Source organism: Hypanus sabinus, chromosome 11, assembly GCF_030144855.1.
Source record: "Hypanus sabinus isolate sHypSab1 chromosome 11, sHypSab1.hap1, whole genome shotgun sequence".
Taxonomy (NCBI): domain Eukaryota; kingdom Metazoa; phylum Chordata; class Chondrichthyes; order Myliobatiformes; family Dasyatidae; genus Hypanus; species Hypanus sabinus.
The window spans coordinates 1,322,973-1,338,948 of record NC_082716.1 but is presented as its reverse complement, the minus strand read 5'-3'; the positions used below and the strand labels follow the sequence as shown (position 1 = coordinate 1,338,948).

Sequence of the window (15,976 nt, the reverse complement as noted above, 5' to 3'; positions counted from 1 at the left end):
GGCGAGCACTGTTGTCCCTGATGACTACACCTGCAAAAGGTGCATCCAGTTGCAGCTCCTGACAAACCGTGTTAGGGAACTGGAGCCGGAGCTGGATGAACTTCAGATCATTCAGGAGGCAGAGGCAAAAACAGACAGGCATTTCAGGGAGGTAGTCACCCCTAGGAGTCAGGAGACAGGTAGCTGGGTGACTGTCAGGAGAGGGAAGGGGAATAGACACGAAGAGTAGAGCACCCCTGTGGCCGTCCCCATCAACAATAAGTATACCGTTTTCGATACTGTTAGTGGGGACCACACACTAGGGATAAGTTGCAGTGGTTGTGTTTCTGGCACCGAGACTGGACCCTCAGCTCAGAAGGGAAGGAGGGAATAGAGGAGAGCAGTAATGATAGGGGATTTGATAGTTAGGGGGACAGATACGAGGTTCTGTGGAAGAGATTGAGAATCCCGGATGGTTTATTGCCTCCCTGGTGCCAGGGTCCACGATATCTCAGATCGAATTCTCAGTATTCTCAAGAGGGAGGGTGAGCAGCCGGATGTTGTGGTCCATGTAGGGACCAATGACGTGGGTGGGAAGAGTGAGGAGATCCTGAAAGGTGAGTTTAGGGAGCTAGGTGCCAAGTTAAAGGACAGGACCACCAGGATAGCAATCTAAGGATTGCTACCAGTGCCACGTGCAGGTGGGTTTAGAAATAGTAAGATAGTGCAGATCAACACGTGGCTGAAGACATGGTGCAGGAGTGAGGGCTTCAGATTTATAGATAATTGGGCAGTTTTCCAGGGAAGGTGGGACCTTTTCCGGCAGGACGATTTACATCTGAACTGGAAGGGGTCAAGTATTCTTGCAGGTAAGTTTGCTAGAGAGGCTCCAGTGGATTTAAACTAGATATGAGGGGGGATGGGAACCAGAGTGTAGGAACAGATGTATGGGAGAAGGAAGAAAAAGAAGACAGTGAAATTCTTTATACTGTTAGAGATAAACAGAGAGGAAGAGATGGAAAATTTCTTAAATGCACTTATTTTAATGCTAGGAGCATTGTAAGAAAGGTGGATGAGCTTAGAGCATGGATTGATACCTGGAAATATGATGTTGCAGCTATTAGTGAAACATGGTTGCAGGAGGGGTGTAATTGGCAACTAAATATTCCTGGATTTCGTTGCTTCAGGTGTGATAGAATCGGGAGGACAAGAGGGGGAGGTGTTGTGTTGCTTGTCAGAGAAAATATTATAGTGATGCTCTGGCAGGATAGATTAGAGGGCTCGTCTAGTGAGAATATTTGGGTGTAATTGAGGAATGGGAAAGGTGTAGTAACATTTACAGGGGTGTATTATAGACCACCTAATGGGGAGCGAGAATTGGAGGAGCAAATTTGCAAGGAGATAGCAGATATTTGTAGTAAACACAGGGATGTGATTGTGGGAGATTTTAATTTTCCACACATAGACTGGGAAGCCCAGACTGTAAAAGGGCTGGATGGTTTGGAGTTTGTAAGATGTGTGCAAGATAGTTTTATGCAGCAATACATAGAGGAACCAACTAGAGAAGGGGCAGTGTTGGATCTCCTGTTAGGGAATGAAATAGGTCAGTGACAGAGTTTTGTGTTGGGGAGCACTTTGGGTCCAATGACCACAATACAATATAGTTTCAATATAATTATTGAGAAGGATAGGACTGGACACAGGGTTGAGATTTTTGATTGGAGAAAGGCTAACTTTGAGGAGATGCAAAAGTATTTAGAAGGAGCGGATTGGGACAATTTGTTCTATGGGAAGGATGTAATAGAGAAATGGTGGTCATTTAAAGATGAAATTTTGTGGGTACAGAATCTTTATGTTCCTGTTAGGTTGAAAGGAAAGGTTAAAAGTTTGAGAGAGCCATGGTTTTCAAGGGATATTGGAAACTTAGTTAGGAAAAAGAGAGATATCTACAATAAATTTAGGCAGCACGGAGTTAATGAGGTGCTCAAGGAATATAAAGAATGTAGGAAGAATCTTAAGAAAGAAATTAGAAAAGCTAAAAGAAGATGCGAGGTTGCTTTGGCAAGTAAGGTGAAAATAAATCCGAAAGGTTTCTACAGTTATTTTAATAGCAAAAGGATAGTGAGGGATAAAATTGGTCTCTTAGATAATCAGAGTGGACAGCTATGTGTGGAGCCGAAAGAGATGGGGGAGATTTTGAACAATTTCTTTTCTTCAGTTTTCGCTAAGGAGAAGGATATTGAATTGTGTAAGGTAAGGGAAACAAGTAGGGAAGTTTTGGAAACTATGATGATTAAAGAGGAAAAGTACCGGCGCTTTTAAGGAATATAAAAGTGGATAAATCTCAGGGTCCTGACAGGATATTCCCTAGGACCTTGAGGGAGGTTAGTGTAGAAGTAGCAGGTCCTCTGACAGAAATATTTCAAATGTCATTAGAAACGGGGATGGTGCCAGAGGATTGGCGTATTGCTCATGTGGTTTCACTGTTTAAAAAGGGTTCTAAGAGTAAACCTAGCAATTATAGGCCTGTAAGTTTAAACAACAAAATAGAGAGAGTACAGAGAAGATTTACTAGAATGTTACCTGGGTTTCAGCACCTAAGTTCCAGGGAAAAGCTGACCAAGTTAGGTCTTTATTTTTTGGAGCATAGAAGTTTGAGGGGGGACTTGATAGAGATATTTAAATAATGAGGGGGATAGATCAAGTTGACGTGGATAGGCTTTTTCCATCGAGAGTAGGGGAGATTCAAACAAGAGGACATGAGTTGAGAGTTAGTGGGCAAAAGTTTAAGGGTAACACGAGGGGGAATTCCTTTACTCAAAGAGTGGTAGCTGTGTGGAATGAGCTTCCAGTAGAAATGGTAGAGGCAAGTTTAGTATTGTCATTTAAAGTAAAATTGAATGGGTATATGGACAGGAAAGGAATGGAGGGTTATGGGCTGAGTGTGGGTCAGTGGGACTAGATAAGAGTAAGCGTTCGGCATGGACTAGAAGGGCCGAGATGGCCTGTTTCTGTGCTGTAATTGTTATATGGTTATAAAAGTAGAGAGGTCATGCTGCAACTCTACAAATCTCTGGTGAGATCTCTGGTGAGTATTGTGTTCAGTTCTGGTCTCATTATTATAGGAAGGATGTGGAAGCTATGGAGAGGGTGCAGAGGAGATTTACCAGGATGTTGCCTGGTGTGGAAAACAATTCTTATGAGGCAAGGTTAGCAGAGCTGGGACTTTTCTCTTTGGATGAGAGGGGACTTGATAGAGGTCTACAAGATTATGAGAGGCATGGATAGGGTGGATAGTCAGTACCTGTTTCCCAGGGCACCAGTAGCAGAGGGCATATGTACAAAGTTAAGGGAGGGAAGTTTAGGGGAGACATCAGGGGTAAGTGTTTTACCAGAGGGTTGTGGGTTCCTGGAATGACTTGCCAGGGATGGTTGTGAAGGCTAAAACATTAGGAGTATTTAAGAGCCTCTTGGACAGGCACAAGGATAAAAGAAAAATAGAGGGTTACGAGGTAGTGTGGGTTTAGTACTTTTTTTTAAAGGAATATGTGGGTTGGCACAACATCGAGGGCTGAAGGGGTTGTACTGTGCTGTAGTATTCTACTGTTCTAGTGGGTATCTGACTGGGATGGAATGGCTCATTACCCAGGTCTGCAACTATTACACACAGGGTCATTAGCCGGGTATTGGACGGGGACAGACTGGGTCATAACCTTGGTATTGGACCGAGACAGACTGGGTCATAACACTGATGTTGGACCGGGACAGACTGGGTCATAACATGGGTATTGAACCGAGATAGACTGGGTCATAACATGGGTATTGAACCGAGATAGACTGGGTCATAACCTGGGTATCTAACTGGTTCAGACTGGGTCATTACCCAGGTATTTGACCAGGACAGACTGCATCTGTCCTGGGGTTTTGACCAGGACAGACTGCATCATTACCTGGGTATCTGACCAGTACAGACTGGGTCATTACCTGGGTATCAGACCCTGACAGACTGGGTCATTACCCAGGTATTTGACCAGGACAGACTGCATCATTACCTGGGTATCTGACCAGTACAGACTGGGTCATTACCTAGCTATTGGACAGGGACAGACCGGGTCATAACCTGGGTATTGGACCAAGACAGACTGGGTCATGGCCTGGGTATCAGAAAGGGACAGACTGGGACATTACTGGGGTAACAGTCTGAGACAGACTGGGTCATTACCTAGATATCTGACTGAAACAGACTGGGACAGTACCCGGATGTCTGCTGGGTACAGACTGGGACGTAACCTGGTATCTGACCGGGAGGGAATGGGTCATAACCCGGGTACTGGATCGAGACAGACTGGGTCATAACATCGGGATCGGACTGAGACAGACTGGGTCAATAATATGGCTAATGGACCGGGACAGACTGCATCACAACACAGGTATTGGACTGGGACAGACTGTGTCATAACCCAGGTATCAGACCGGGACAGATTTGGTCATAACACGGGAATTGGACCGGGATGGAATGGATCATTACCCGGCTATCGGACCAAGGCTGGGTCATTGTCCGGGTATCGGATTGGTTCAGACTGGATAGTACCTGGGTATCTATCTGGTTCAGGCTGGGTTGTTAACTGTGTATCTGACCAGGATCGACTGGGTCATAGACCGGGTATCAGACTGGGGTGGACTGTGTCAATAGCTGGGTATCAGACTGGGTCAGATTGGGTCGTTACCTGGGTATCTGACTGTGTCAGACTGGGTCATTGACCAGGTATCTGACGATGACAGACTGGGCCATAACCCGGGTATCAAACAGGGACAGACTGGGTTATTACCTGGCTATCGGACCGGGGCAGACTGGGTCATTACCTGGCTATCGGACCGGGACAGACTGGGTCATTACCTGGCTATCGGACCAGGGCAGACTGGGTCATTACCTGGCTATCGGACCGGGGCAGACTGGGTCATTACCTGGCTATCGCACCGGGGCAGACTGGGTCATTACCTGGCTATCGGACCGGGGCAGACTGGGTCATTGGCCGGGTATCTGACTATGGCAGACTGGGCCATAACCCGGGTATCAAACAGGGACAGACTGGGTCATTACCTGGCTATCGGACCGGGGCAGACTGGGTCTTTACCTGCTTCCTGCCACTTCCTCCAAACCAAGGGTGTAGCCATGGGTACCCGTATGGGTCCCAGTTATGCCTGTCTTTTTGTTGGCTTTGTGGAACAGTCCATGTTTCAAGTCTATACGGGTATCCGTCCCTCTCTTTTCCTTCGCTACATCGACGACTGCATTGGCGCTGCCTCCTGCATGCATGCTGAGCTTGTCGACTTCATTAACTTTGTCTCCAACTTTCACCCTGCCCTCAAATTTACTTGGTCCATTTCCGACACCTCCCTCTCCTTTCTTAATCTTTCTCTCTCCATCTCTGGAGACGGCTTATCTACTGATATCTACTATAAGCCTACAGACTCTCACAGCTACCTGGACTATTCCTCTTCCCACCCTGACTCTTGCAAAAATGCTATCCCCTTCTCACAATTCCTCCGTCTCCGCCGCATCTGCTCTCAGGATGAGGCTTTTCATTCCAGGATGAAGGAGATGTCTTCCTTTTTTAAACAAAGGGTCTTCCCTTCTTCCACCATCAACTCTGCTCTCAAACGCATCTCTCCCATTTCCCGCACATCTGCCCTTACCCCATCTGCCCACCACCCGACTCGTGATAGGTTCCCCTTGTGCTCACCTACCACCCCACCAGCCTCCAGGTCCAACGTATAAATCTCCATAACTTTCGCCACCTCCAACGGGATCCTACTACCAAGTACATTTTCCCTCTCCCCCTCTTTCTGCTTTCCACAGGGATTGCTCCCTACGCGACTCTCTTGTCCACTCCTCCCCCCATCCCTTCCCAGCAATCTCCCTCCTGGCACTTATCCTTGTAAGTGGAACAAGTGCTACACCTGCCCTTACACTTCCTCCCTCACCACCATTCAGGGCCCTAGACAGTCCTTCCAGGTGAGGCGACACTTCACCTGTGAGTCGGCTGGTGTGGTATACTGCGTCTGGTGCTCCCAGTGTGACCGTTTATATATCGGTGAGACCCGACGCAAACTGGGAGACCGTTTTGCTGAGCACCTACGCTCGGTCCACCAGAGAAAGCAGGATCTCCCAGTGGCCACACATTTTAATTCCACGTCCCATTCCCATTCTGATATGTCTATCCATGGCCTCCTCTACTATCAAGATGAAGCCACACTCAGGTTGGAGGAACAACACCTTATATACCGGCTGGGTAGCCTCCAACCTGATGGCATGAACATTGACTTCTCTAACTTCCGTTAATGCCCCTCCTCCCCTTCCTACCCCATCCCTGACATATTTAGTTGTTTGTTTTTTTTCCCTCTCTCTGCCCATCACTCTCCCTGTTTTCCATCTCCCTCTGGTGCTCCCCCTCCCCCCTCCCCCCTTCTTTCTCCCTAGGCCTCCCGTCCCATGATCCTTTCCCTTCTCCAGCTCTGTATCACTTTTGCCAATCACCTTTCCAGCTCTCAGCTTCATCCCACCCCCTCCGGTCTTCTCCTATCATTTCGTATTTCCCCCTCCCCCCACTACATACAAATCTCTTACTATCTTTCCTTTCAGTTAGTCCTGATGAAGGGTCTCAGCCCGAAATGTCGACAGTGCTTCTCCTTATAGATGCTGCCTGGCCTGCTGTGTTCCACCAGCATTTTGTGTGTGTTGTTTTCATTACCTGGCTATCGGACAGGGACAGACTGGGTCATTTCCTGGGTATCTAACTGGTTCAGACTGGGTCATTACCTGGATATCTGATTCTGACAGACTGGGTCATTACCCAGGTATTTGACCAGGAAAGACTGCATCATTACCTGGGGTTTTGAACAGGATAGACTGGTCATTACTTGGTTATCTGACAGTTTCATACTGTGCTGTTACCTGGGTTTCTGACTGTGACAGACTGGGTCATTACCTGAGTATATGACTGTGTCAGACTGAGACAGTACCTGGGTATCAGACAGGGAAAGAATGGGTCATAACCCCGGTATCGGATGGGTACAGACTGGGTCATTACCCAGGTATCAGACTGGGTCATAACCCGGTATCTGACCAGCACAGACTGGGTCATAACCCAGGTATCGGATCCTGACAGACAGGGTCATAACCTGGCTATTAGACTGAGACAGACTGGGTCATAACCCGTGTATCAGACTGAGACAGACTGGGTCATAACCCAGGTATCTGACTGGGACTGAATGGGTCATTACCCAGGTCTGTGACTAGAACACACAGGTGCGATCCTGAACTGAAAACAATTCGCCAGGTGTGATCCCGAATTGAACACAGTTCCCCAGGTGTGATCCTAAACTGAACAAAATTCCCCAGGTGTGGACACAGAACTGAATGCAGTTCTCCAGGTGTGATCCCGAATTGAACACAGTTCCCCAGGTGTGATCCTAAACTGAACAAAATTCCCCAGGTGTGGACAAAGAACTGAATGCAGTTCTCCAGGTGTGGTCCTGAACTGAACACAGTTCACCAGGTGTGATCCTGAACTGAACACAGTTCACCAAGTGTGGCCACAGAACTGAATGCAACTCTCTTGGTATGATCACAAAACAGAACACAGTTCACCAGGTGTGATCCTGGACAGAATGCAGTTCCCCAGGTGTGATCCTGAACAGATTGCAGTTCTCCAGGTATTGATGAAGGGAAAAGTAAACTTAGGTAGAGGGATAGGTAAATGGGGACTGGATTAAGGGGTATGATTAGCTTATGATCAATTGTCTTACAGGTACCTTATGTCACTGGACAGTCAGAAAGAAACTCTACCCGGCAACAGGTGAGGCATTGTTCTCTAAAAGTGCTAAGCATAACTGAATATGGGTATGGTATGATTGAAGGGGCATCTTAAGGCATAACTAAATATGGGACATAACGTTCGAGAGAAGGGGCAAGTGTCAGGGGGAGGTGCCAATATGAGGAAGTTAAGTTGTATCTAGGCTAGTCTTGGCAGAAATAATTATAACTAACCAATTTTACTTCTAATTGTATCTTAGCATGTGATCGAAACTATTCTAAAACTGTATTAACTTACGTAATTATAATATTTCCTGTAATGAACAATGTAATAAATTGTGTGGAAATGTGTTTGGGTGTGGGCAGTGTCTGGACAGTCTCTTTGAGAGATCAGTCTGAAACTTCCCCCATAGAATGCTATGAATAAAAAGTGAAGGTTGATGAAGTATCGCTTGTTTTATGGTTTTATTGAATTCGTGGTACCTTACGCTATTGCATCGGGTCGATCCGCCTTTGGCAGTATGAGACCGAATAGAATTCAGTTCCCCAGGACAGGCCAGAGAACCAAATGTATGTGCTTGAGAACGCAAAAAGTCTCTAATTTGTAAATATCAAAAAAAGTGAGTTTTGGGTAGGCTATACTTAGCTGGCAGTTGTTCAAATGAAGAGAGACCATGTCCAACAAACAAATCCTGAAAACATTTCATACCCAATCTATTGCACTCTTTAAAAACTACATCAGTCATAGAAGATTTAAAAAAAAGTGTGTTTAACTACAAAGTTATCAGTTAAATAACTTAAAGATAAAGGAATTGAGGATCTGAGAAGAGAAATGATAGAAAATTTATTAACAGAATTAGCTTCTAAAGAAACCCAGACTGGACAGACCTCTCAATTAATATAATGTAACCAAAATGTAAGATTCTGTATATTGATTGCCCAGTAATAAAACCTAAAATTGGGTAAGGCTAAACCTCCATTCTATTTAGCTTTTTGAAGATGAACTTTATTTAATTGAGAAATTTTATTTTTCCATATATAAGAAGATATAATAGAATCCAGAGAATCAAAAAAGAATTTAGTAATAAAAACAGGTACGGGCTGAAATAAATATCAAAATTTAGGCAAAATATTCATTTTAATAGAATTAATTTGGCCAATCAATGATAAAAGAGGGGTGACCAATTTGATAGTGTCTTCTTAACATAATTCAGAAGTGTAAAAAAAATTCTTTAAAAAGGAATTTATAATTCCTAGTAATTGTTACGCCAAATAAGTAAATTGATTTCTTACAATTTTAAAAGGAAAGTTAGTATTAACTAATACCAAATTATTCAAAGGAAAAAGTTCACTCTTATGAAAATTAAGTTTATATCCAGAAAACTGACTAAAGCAGGAGAGTAAAGAAAGTACGGAAGGCAAAGAAGACTTCACATTAGAAATGTAGAGCAAAAGGTCTTCAGCATAAGGTGAAACTTTGTGCATACTACCCCTCCTTAAAATACCAGTGATATCATTAGATTTCCGGAAAGCACTAGCTAAAGGTTCTAAGACCAAATCAAAAAGCAAAGGACTCAAAGGACAACCTTACCATAGAACCATAGAACATTACAGCACAGAAATAGGACTTTTGGCCCTTCTTGGCTATGCCGAACCATTTTTCTGCCTAGTCCCATTGACCTGCACCTGGACCATATCCCTCCACACACCTCTCATCACTGTAACTGTCCAAGTTTTTCTTAAATGTTAAAAGTGAGCCCGTATTTACCACTTCATCTGGCAGCTCATTCCACACTCCCACCACTGCCTGTGTAAAGAAACCCCCCCCTCAATGTTCCCTTTAAACTTTTCCCCCTTCATCCTTAACCCATTTCCTCTGGTTTTTTTCTCTCCTAGCCTCAGTGGAAAAAGCCTGCTTGCATTCACTCTATCTATACGCATCATAATTTTATATACCTCTATCAAATCTCCCCTCATTCTTCTACACTCCAGGGAATAAAGTCCTAACCTATTCAACCTTTCTCAGTAACTCAGTTTCTCAAGCTTTGGCAACATCCTTGTAAACCTTCTCTGCACTCTTTCAACCTTATTAATATCCTTCCTGTAATTCGGTGACGAAAACTGCACAAAATACTCCAAATTCGGCCTCACCATTGCCTTATACAACCTCACCATAACATTCCAACTCATATACCCAATAATTTGATTTATAAACGTCAATATACCAAAAGCTCTCTTTACTACCTTATCTACCTGTGACGCCACTTTTAGGGAATTTTGTATCTGTATTCCTAGATCCCTCTGTTCTACTGTACTCCTCAGTGTCCTACCATTTACCTTGTATGTTCTACCTTGGTTTGACCTTCCAAAATGCAAAACCTCACACTTGTCTGTATTAAACTCCATCTGCCATTTTTCAGCCCATTTTTCCAGCTGGTCCAAATCCCTCTGCAAGCTTTGAAAACCTTCTTCACTGTTCACTGAACCTCCAATCTTTGTATCATCAGCAAATTTGTTGATCCAATTTACCACATTATCATCCAGATCATTGATATAGATGACAAATAACAATGGACCCAGCACTGATCCCTGTGGCACACCACTAGTCACAGGCCTCCACTCAGAAAACTCCCTGCAAGGATATTGGTCCCCTTGTAGTTCAGGTGTAACCCATCTCCCTTGTACAGGTTCCACCTGCCCCAGAAGAGGTTTCAATGATCCTGAAATCTGAAACCCTGCCCCCTACTCAAGTCAGTCTCTCTTTAACTTCCTACCAAACTCCCTATACTCATTCTTCAGGATCTCCTCACTCTTTCTTTCTACGTCATTGGTACTGATGTGTACAATGACATCTGGCTGATCACCCTCCCACTTCAGAATGCTGTGCATGTGATCAGAGACATCCCTGACCCTGGCTCCCGGGAGTCAACAAACTATCCAGGAGTCTCTGTCACGACCACAGAACCTCCTGTCTGTACCTCCGACTATTGGGTCCCCTATCACTACCGCTCTCCTCTTCTTTAACCCTTCCTTCTGCACTGCAGAACCAGACTCAGTGCCAGAGATCCAGCTGCCACAGCTTGTCCCAGGTAAGTCATCCCTGCCCCCAACAGTATCCAAATCTGTATACTTGTTGTTGAGGGGAATGGCCACAGGGGAGCCCTGCTCTGCCTGCCCTTTCCCCTTCCCTCGCCTGATAGTTACCCAATTACCTGTGTGCTGCTCCTTTGGCATAACTACCTCCATGAAACTACTATCTATAAACTCCTCATTCTCCCGAATGATCGGGAGGTCATCCAGCTCCTGCTCCAGTTCCCTAACGAGGTCTGTTAGGAGCTGTAGCTGGATGCGCTTCTTGCAGGTGTCATTGTCAGACACACCAGAGGTCTCCCTGACTTCCCACATCCTGCAAGAGGAGCATTCCAGCATCCTGCCTGCCATTCTCTCTACTCTAAACAAACAAAACAAAACTTACTAACACCTACCCTCACCTCTGCCTGTTGAGCCAAAGCTGTCCCACTCTGCTGCCTCTCACTCAGCTGCTGGCTGTATATGGTGGTCTTTTTTTTAACATTTGGCACTCTATGTAAGCACCTGCACAGTCCAGCCTCTTTTCTCTGAGCAATGTAAAAAAAAATGACTTCTCTCCAAGATTCCTTTACTCCTTCACTCTCAGCCTCTTGCTTTGACTAGAGCTTGTTTAGTTCCACGTTGAGGTTAAAAAGGTTTAGAATTCTGAGAGTTAGTGAGAACCTAAGTGGAGGGAGATAGATAAAGCAATTTAATCCATTGAATAAAATTGGGCCCAAAGTAAAATTTTTCTAAAGTCTTAAATAAATAATTCCATTCAACCCAATCAAAGGCTTTCTCAGCTTCTAAGGATATCACACATTCTGATAACTCTATAGAAGGAGAATAAATAACATTCAATAAACGACAAATCTTAAAGTGGGAGTATTGATTTTTGATAAATCCAGTCTGGTCATCAGAAATAATAGATAGCAACATATTTTCAATCCTCTGAGCCGAAAGTTTAGATAAAATTTTAGTATCAACATTAAGTAAGGAAATTGGTCTGTAAGAAGAACATTCAGTTGGATCCTTATACTTTTCAAGAATAATTTAAATAGAGGCTTCATGAAAAGATTGTGACAGCCTACCTAATTTAAAAGGGTCCGAAAGGACTGAATATAAGTGAGGTATAAGCAAAGAGGAAAAAGCCTTATAAAACTCTCCAGAAAATCCATCAGGACCCGGGGCCTTCCCTGAGTGCAAAGAGTGAACAACCTTGGCAATTTCCTCTTAAGAAATGGGTTGATCCTGCAATTTTCGATTATCACGATAAAGTGTAAGAATGTTTAATTGATCTAAGGAATTATTCATTACAGTATTATCTTTAGGAGGATCATAACTATAAAGTTTAGAATAGAATTCTCTAAAAGTATCATTTATTTCTAAATGATCAGATGTTTTATCACCATTAGCTTTACAAATTTCTTTAATTTGGCATTTAACTATGAAGGTCTTTAACTGGTTAGCCAATAGTTTACCCATTTTACCTCCATGAACATAAAACTGACTTTTATCTTTTAAAAGTTGAGTTTCAGTCGAATAAGTTAAAAGCTAATTCTAGAAGTTAAAGATCTTATTTATTTTTAATTTCAATGCATCTTTTATATAAAACAGGATCTGGAACCAAAGCATATTTTTGGTCTAATTGTTTCAACTGATTGGCTAATTCAATTTTTTCCTTATTAGCTTTTTTCTTAACACTTGCGGTAAAATAAATAATTTGACCTCTAATATAAGCCTTTAAAACATCCCATAAAATAAGACTAGAAGTCTCTTCTAGCGTATTCTCTTCAAATTAAGAGTAAGTTGTCTCTCCAAAAATTGTTTTAAATCCTTATCAAATAACAGGGTTGGATTAAAACACCAAAATCTGTTTATTTTGTAGACACCCAGAAGATTGAAAGATAAAAACACAGGGGCATGATCTGAAATAGCAATTTCTTTATATTCACAGGATTGAACCAATGGAATCAATTCACTATCAACAAAAAAAAATCAATCCTGGAATATTTATGATGAACATGAGAAAAAATGAGTACTCTTTATCTGTTGGATGAAAAAGCATCAAATATCAACCAATATTGCATTTCACTAGAAAAGATTGGATAAAGGAGGCAGATATTACTAAAAGTCAATCATTTAAAAGACGAGTGAGCTAAACAACAGTTGAAGTCTCCTCCTAAAACCATATAATACAGACTTAAATCTGGTAAAAGTGGAAAAAAAGCATTCAGAAAACCTGAATCATCTATATTCAGGGCATACAAATTAGCAAAGACATTCATTTATTATCTAATTTCCCTGAGACTATAACAAAACATCCATTAGTGTCGGACAATATATTATGTTCAACGAAAGAAACTGAGTTGTCTATAAGAATCGAAACTCCTCTGGCCTTAGCCTGAAAGGAGGAATGAAAAGATAAGTCCTTCCAACGGCTGAAAAGACGTAAATTATCACATTTATGAACATGAGTTTCTTGTAAAAAAAGTAATTGAGACATTCAATTTCTTAATATAATAAAATATCTTATTAGATTTCACAGGTTTGTTTAATTTTTTCACATTAAAACTAAATAAATTAATAGTGTGATCCATTTAAAATATTACATAAAAGGGAGGTTAGAATAAAAACCACAGGAATATATATATTTTAAGTCCAAACAATGATCTTTAAGATAAAGTAACCAAGCAACAAATGAAGCTAAGAGAACCAAACAGCTGATAGAAAAGAAGAAATCCACCCCCACCCCCACCCAAAGAGGGAAAGTCGACCAAAGGGCAGTTTACAGCTAATTCTGCCCACATTACCTTCCCAAAACAATCTACTGGCTGAGCTCAAAAAAATTTTAAGGCTGACTGCATTCCAACAAGACACAACAAAAAAACAGAGCAGAATTAAACATTAAAAAAACTCATGAAAAAATATAGTATAAAATATTAAAAAGAACTAAGAAAATTCAGAACATATTAACTTGGAATGTATTACTCAATGAAAACTTACTAATGTTAAATCCTTAATTTTCTAAGCAACGAAATAAAGTACAAAAAAATTAGATACGGAAGTATACCAAAAGTGAAAAAAAAAACAATTATTCATAAAAGAAATTTATGAACTGTTAGACTGCTGATTCTAAAAGAAGGATCCATCAGGCAGATGCAACATAGATTCATATAGGGAATTTTTGAACAGTTAAACTTCTTATACTGTTTCAAAAATTAAAAAATCCTGCACCTCTTGAGTCAAACGGAATGATTTCTGATAGACATTTTTCAAAATGATTCTAAGACAAGCGGGGTAACAAAGAGAAGGTTTAACACCATTATTATACAATTCGGACATAAACTTTTTAAACGAAGCATTCATTTAACACCTCGGGTGAAAAATCCTCCACAATTCTGATCTTCTGCCTTAATAATCAATCATACGTTTCCAACAAGATTCACGTATTAAAAGTTCCTTTGTTTGAAAGTCAGATTATCACAGAAGGGGTTGTTATTCTGGAGAAGGACTCGGTCCTGGCGATATATGAGCTCGGTCTATTTTAGGTGGAGATTTTAAAATATTCGGAAATAAGTTAGCAAAAAGGTTTGCAAACAATTCTGAAGGCTGATTGCTTTCCATTAACTTTTTAAAACCCAGAATTCATTTGAGAGCTGTGATCCTGAACTGAACACCGTTCAACAGGTGTGATCCGAATAAGAGCACAGTTCCCCAGGTGTGGTCACAGAACTGAACACAGTTCCCCAGGTGTGACCCTGAACTGAACACAGTTCCCCAGGTATGATCCTGAATGGAACACAGTTCCCCAGGTGTGATCCTGAACAGAACATTGTTCTGCTGGTGAGATCTGAATTGAACACTATTCCCCAGGTATGATCCTGAATGGAACACTATTCCCCAGGTATGATCCTGAATGGAACACAGTTCCCCAGATGTGATCCTGAACTGAACATAGTTTGTCAGGTGAGATTTTGATCTGAACACCATTCTCCAGGTGTGATCCTGAACTGAACACAGTTCTCTCGGTGTGATCCTGACTGAACGCATTTCTCCAGGTGTGATCACAGAACATAACACAGATCCCCAGGTGTGATCCTGAACTGAAAACAGTTCTCCAGCTGCGAATTTAAACTGAACACGGTTCCCCAGGTGTGGTCACAGAACTGAGCACAGTTCTCCAGCTGTGATCGTGAACTTAACACCGTTCCCAGGTGTGATGCTGAACTGAACACAGTTCCCCAGGTGTGATCCTGAACTAAACGAAGTTCCCCAGGTGTGATAGTAAAGTCGCTTTTATTGTCATTTCAACCATAACTGCTGGTACAGTACACAGTAAAAACAAAACAATGTTGCTCCAGGACCATGGTGCTACATGAAACAACACAAAACTACACTAGACTGCGTGAAACAACACAAAACTACACCAGACCAATGCAGGACTACATAAAAGTGCACAAGACATTCTCAGACAGTACAATAATTAATAATGTAAATGAAACCGAACCCTGTTCCCCAGGTGTGGTCACAGAACTGATCACAGTTCTCCAGGCTTGATCCTGAACTGATCACATTTCCTCAGGTGTGATAACAGAACAGAACACAGCTTTCCAGGTGTGATTCTGAACTGAACACAGTTCACCCAGTTTGGTCACAGAACTGAACACAGTTCTCTAGGTTTGATCCTAAATTGAACACAGTTCTACAGATGTGGTTCTGAACTGAACACAGTTCGACAGGTGTGATTCTGAACTGAACACAGTTCGACAGGTGTGATTCTGAACTGAACACAGTTCGACAGGTTTGGTCACAGTCCTGATAACAGTTCTCCAGGTGGTATCCTGAACTGAACACGTTTCTCCAGGTGTGATAACAGAACTAAATATAGTTCCCCAGGTGTGATCCTGAACTGAACACAGTTCTGTAGATGTGATCCCGAACTGAACATAGTTTGTCAGGTGAGATTTTGATCTGAACACCATTCTCTAGGTGTGATTCTCAACTGAACACAGTTCTCTCGGTGTGATCCTGACTGAACACGTTTCTCCAGGTGTGATCACAGAACTAAACACAGTTCCCCAGGTGTGATCCTGAACCAAACACAGTTCT

The 15,976-nt window shown here is 42.4% G+C and overlaps 1 long non-coding RNA gene across 1 annotated transcript in view; it reads left to right on the top strand.

The window, feature by feature from the left end:
• The window catches only part of LOC132401521 (uncharacterized), a 30,038-nt gene extending 16,792 nt beyond the window's left edge, over window positions 1-13,246 (top strand). The window contains exons 2-3 of the long non-coding RNA XR_009514593.1: window positions 7,791-7,838; window positions 12,822-13,246. This is a non-coding gene — a long non-coding RNA (uncharacterized LOC132401521). The remainder of the gene's footprint in view (window positions 1-7,790; window positions 7,839-12,821) is intronic.
• Window positions 13,247-15,976: the final 2,730 nt, after the last annotated feature.